Below are 6000 nucleotides of genomic sequence, written 5' to 3' on the forward strand. Positions count from 1 at the left end.
TGTTTTCTCAAGGTGGCAAGAACAAGAACAAAGTTCGTTCTGGCCAGGACATTCTTCACGAGAAAAGCAGGTGCCGAGCAGGGGCGGAGCCAGACGGTGTAAACATTCGGGGCTTAGCCCAAACCTAGGGGGGTCCGGGGGTATACTCCCCCGGGGAGATTTTTTTCCATTTACATCAGCTAAATGCACTATTTTTCAGGCTGTTTGAGATAATAGAATGCCTAAAAATCTATATACTATCTGGGAAAATAAGTTAGTAAAAAAAAAAAAAAAAATTCACCCAGTAGAGCCTACAACCTGTTTGGTATTTAACTGTTCTCCAGCTGTAGTGAATCCAAAACACCAAACATGTTAAGGATGACTAATTTTAACCCCTGGCAAATAAAAAAGGCAACCATTATCTGACTATTTTTAAGTTAGCCTGCATAGGTGAAATTGGAATTTGGTGTAAACATCATTACTAATCTTTAGAGTTCAGTTTGGTTTACTTTGTGCTTAGCTGACAGATTTGATACATCAGAATCCATGACCAATCAGATGGTGTTTTCGGCTGCAAACTTTCGCGGTTGGTTAGTTCTACAAAGGAAATGCCCATATTTGGATTAGACAGCGCTGTGTGTGAGACAGAGCTTTATAATGATACCAGGCATGGCATGTTTCTGTGAATGGAGACGGCACGGGAGCTCGCGTTAGAATAACTTTGGATGATTTCAGGTAGAAATCTAAAGGCGCACGGTGACAAAATATAATGAAATAACACCCTTAAATGTGTAATGTTGCCTTTTTTTTATTGTGACATGAAAGCTTACATGTTAAGGGAGTAAACTGGCCCAAAATCTCAAAATTGACTTTGTTTTCACCTGTCGTGTCTCGCCTTAATAAGTAAAACCTAACGTTAATCTTCAACGTAACTCTAGCTAGCCAGCAGTACAGTCATTTAACTCAAGTGTTACAACAGCAGATTCACAAACCTGTAACACGCTCGTCTGACGCAGAATCTCTCTCTGGCCGGTGAGGTTTAGTGTTCCTTTAAAAAAAAAATGTGGAGTGTCCATGTTAACTATAGTTCACTACGACGCCGGTGAAATACAAAAGCCCGCCAATCCCTGATGACAACGACGAAGAAGAAGATGTATATTCTTCTTCGTTAGTTTTTATTGGCAGTTGGCATTGGCAAACAAGCTGGGGATTTTGCAACAGTCTATGTGTGCGACGCATTGCCGACCGCCACACACACGGTAAAGGAGCTTTTGTTTCATTTTTTGCTGCTCCAGTCTGAAAGACTGAGAGGAAAAGAATTTTTTTTTTTTTTTTTTTTTTTTTTTACTAAAAGATTCGGGGCTTTTGACAAAACATTCGGGGCTTAAGCCCCATTAGCCACCCCCCCGCTCCGCCCCTGGTGCCGAGCATCTGCGTTTCTCCGCATTAACCACGCCCACTTTAAATATATGACCAATCACACAATAGTTCTCGGACACCTGCATGTAAAAAGTTCTGCTCAGGCGATGTGTCGAGAACAAGCTGCGAGAACTTCCAAACCACGGCTGCGAGAACAAAATGACGTCATTGTTCTCGGAGCCCTGGGAGCAAAAACTTTTTTCTTTGTTCTTGCGGAGTATGTTAAAGTCTTAAGAAGAGCGCATTATACTTCCTCTTCTTCTTTTGTTTAATGCCGATTTACATTACCTACTTAGTGCACATCGCCACCTATTGAGTGGTTGTGAAACATTTTTTAAAATGTTTTCTTTTAATAAGTAATCTTCATTTACTGAGAATAAGGATTATATATTTTTTTGATGCTAATTGTGGTATGACAATAAAACAAATAATAATAAATATATTTGAATTGCTTTAACATTTAAACTTATTTTTATTTAAATTCTTTAGAATATTTAATATTGTATATTATATAACTGGAACAAATTTGGTCATATTAATAACAATATTAAATATAGCTGCTAGCAGCAATTGCGGGGCCAAGCCCATTATGGCTCTTCTTGGCTTTTTTTGGACTTTGGATATTATTAGGAAACTTTTTTACATTGCCTAATTCACATGCTTAAACAACATAACTTAACTTTACTTACTACACATTGAATTTGACCAATCAATCTTCAAAGCTTTAGCCTGTTGCTTTAAACAGCAGACCACTCATACTTTGGTTTGTTTAATTTTATAAAGGCTTGAGATTTCGAAGGCAGAACTGCAGCTTTTGCCACTAAATGACAACATTACACACATTTTTATAAAGCTGTCCCCCATGGGACTCGAACCCATAACCTCACAATCCGGTGTCTGACACTCATCTCATTGCGCCACAGGGAAGACATGCGTTCATTGACATGCCATAGGTCCATAGTTAAAATTAGAAATTAACTCAAAATGAAGATTTTTGGATTTAATGAACAACATTATATATTTTTTTGTGAAAAATTGGATGAAATCATTCTTAGAAGTAATTAATGTCTGGAACGGAAGAACATTTTTGCAAATAATCATTTAGAATGCTAAGCTAATTAGCATAAAGACACAAACACAGGCAAGTTCAACTTCAGAGGTGGATTTCTCCGGAACGGTAGCGAATATCAAAAATCTGTTCAGTCATTTCTGTGCGGCTCACTCCATATTTAATGTGAGCCAATTTTGAACAAAATTGGACAAAATTTGAAGGAGGAGTAGCGAAAAAACTGTTTTTCACTTGATTCAATATGGCGCACAGTCACATGTTTGGAAAATGACAAATGAGACATCGTCGAAATCTGCAAAACCCAGAGAACAAAATGACATACATTATATAGAATATAGATAATGTTTTCAAAAGTTATAAACGTTTTAGCAAAAAATCGTATATCTCCGTAACACTAGGTGGCGCTATTCTGAAACTTTTCATGTACATTCGGGACATGATGACGGTCATGCCTACCAAATTGTGTGCAGATATGTCAAATATTATAAAAGATATCACATTTTATGACAAAATTCAAAATGGCGGTCACGTGGTTCATCCGATCCTAACATATCTTATATCACCAGATTCAGCATGACACGAGGAATCCATAGACACCAATATTATGATTTTCTGACAAACCGTTCGGATGTTATGGGCAAAAATAGCCTTTTTTCATATCTCATGACCCCTAGGTGGCGCTGTTCCCAACTTTGGCACGGATCCTCAGATCATGGGTCTGATGAAGCATACCAATTTTCGTTTCGATTGGTCAAAGTTTGGCCGAGATACAGCCTCAGAACCAATTTTGGGTCAACCTCGTTAACTTCGAGACATCATAACTTTTTTTTTTTCCAAGGGTCCAAAAAATTCTGTTCAGTCATTTCTGTGCGGCTCAGTCCAAATATTCTCTCTGCCAAGTTTGGACAAAATTAGACAAATTTTGAAGGAGGAGTAGCGAAAAAACTGAATACTGTACTTTTTAAAATGGCCATTACTGTAATGGGCGGAGTCTTAATGTAAGATATTAAATTTGATCAGCATGATGAGAGGAATCAGGTGTACTAAGTGGCATTTTTCTACCTCAAAGGGTTCAAAAGTTATAACAGTTTCAATGTTTAATTTTTGGACTGGTGGTGGCGCTATGGAGTTGGTCTTAGAGACTCCAAATTTGGTCCATTTACTATTGATGACTATCTCTACAAGTGTGCCAAATTTCATCATTTTCCTACTTACGGTTCATAGGGCTGCCATTGACTCCCATAGGGAGGAAGAATAATAATAATAACTAGACCATAATAGCTGCTAGCAGCTATTTAGGGGCCAAGCCCCTGCGGCTTTTGTCTTAGGCTATTTGGATAATTTGGATGCATGTTTTTTTTTTTTCATCATGAATTTCATTATACAGTTCAAACGGTTTAAAGCTTAATAAACACTGGATTTGACCTGTAATTGGTGCTGTTCCCAACTATGGCATGGATCCTGAAAGTATGGGTCAGCTGAAGCGGACCGAGTTTACTTTCGATTGATCAACGTTTGACTGAGATACAGCCTCAGAACCCATTCTGGCTCAACATCGGTATGGATCCTGAGAGCATGGTTCCACTGAAGCGGACCAAGTTTCAAAGCTTTAGCCGGTTGCTTTAAACAGCATGCCACTCATTCAATGGCTTGTTTAATTTTATAAACGCTTAAGTTTTTAAAGGCAGAACCGCAGCTTTTGCCACTAAATGACACAACTTTATAAAGCCGTCCCCCACGGGGCTCGAACCCATAACCTCACGATCTGGCGTCCGACGCTCATCTCATTGCGCCACATGGAAGACACGTGTTCCTCGGCATGCCGTATGTCCATAGTTTAAATTAGAAATCGACTCAAAATGAAGAATTTTTGATTTAATGAACAACATTATATATTTTTAAAATTTGGTTTAAATCATTCTCAGAAGTAATTCATGTCTGGAATGGAAGAAATTTTTTGCAAATAACCATTTAGAATGCTAAGCTAACTAGCATAAAGACACGAATACAGGCAAGGTCAACTTCAGAGACGGATTTCTCAGAAACGGTAGCGAATATCAAAAATCCGTTCAGTCATTTCTGTGCGGCTCGGTCCGAAGATCGTCTGAGCCAAATTTGGACAAAATTTGACAAAATTTGTAGGAGGAGTAGCGAAAAAACTGTTTTTCACTTGTTTCAATATGGTGGACAGTAACATGTTTGGAAAATGACAAATTATATATCGTCGGAATCTGCATAAGCCAGGGAACAAAATGACATAAATTATATCAAATTTGGACAAAGTGTTCAAAAATTATAAACGTTTTAGCAAAAAATCTTATATCTCTGGAACGCTAGGTGGCGCTGTTCTGAAACTTCTCAGATACGTCCGGGACATGCCGTCGGTCACGCATACCAAATTTTGTACAGATATGTCAAATATTTCAAAAGATATCACATTTTATGACAAAATTCAAAATGGCGGTCACGTGGTTCATCCGATCCTGACATATCTGGTATCCTCGGATTCGGCATGTCACGAGGAATCCATAGATACCAATAATATGATTTTCCGACAAAGCGTTCGGAAGTTATGGGCAAAAATAGCCTTTTTTCATATCTCACGACCCCTAGGTGGCGCTGTTCCCAACTTTGGCACGTACCCTCAAATCATGGGTCTGATGAAGCATACCAATTTTCGTTTTGATTGGTCAAAGTTTGGCCGAGATACAGCCTCTTAACCAAATTTGGGTCGACCTCCTTAAGTTTACGACAGCATAACTTTTGAACAAAGATGAATAAAAAAAATCTGTTCAGTCATTTCTATGCGGCTCTGTCCAAATATTATGTCTACCAAATTTTGTGAGAATTGGACAAATTTTGAAGGAGGAGTAGCAAAAAAACTGAATACTGTACTTTTCAAAATGGCCATTACTGTAATGGGCGGAGCATTAATGTAAGATGCTAAATTTGATCAGCATGATGAGAGGAATCAGATGAACTAAGTTTGATTTCTCTATTCCAAAGGGTTCAAAAGTTATAAACGTTTAAATGTTGAATTTTTGGACTGGTGGTGGCGCTATGGAGTTGGTCTTAGAGACTCCAAATTTGGCATATTGACTATTGATGAACATATCTATGACTATGCCAAATTTCATCATTTTCCTACTTACGGTTCATAGGGCTGCCATTGACTCCCATAGTAATAATAATAATAAATATAGCTGCAAGCAGCGATTGCGGGGCCAAGCCAAAGATGCGGCAGTAGCGCAATGCAGAGCCAGAAGGAAAAAAAATGGCAGAAATAGAATGTACTTGAGTAACAGATAGGTTCAGAAGTATAGTCAGGATGAACTAAAAATGAACAGAAGTTCAGATGAACAAAATTAACAAACACGCACTTATTTCTAATCCAAGAGGAAGAAAGATAAGTACAACACTTACTCTGATAATAAAGGAATCGAAATAACACATTGCACAAAATTTTATAAAATTCCCCTCCACGGGATTCGAATCCTATATCTCTGGGTCCGGAGTCTGTCGCTTATCCTGTT

This window comes from Pseudorasbora parva, chromosome 15 (assembly GCF_024679245.1).
Source record: "Pseudorasbora parva isolate DD20220531a chromosome 15, ASM2467924v1, whole genome shotgun sequence".
In the NCBI taxonomy this organism is placed as follows: Eukaryota; Metazoa; Chordata; class Actinopteri; order Cypriniformes; family Gobionidae; genus Pseudorasbora; species Pseudorasbora parva.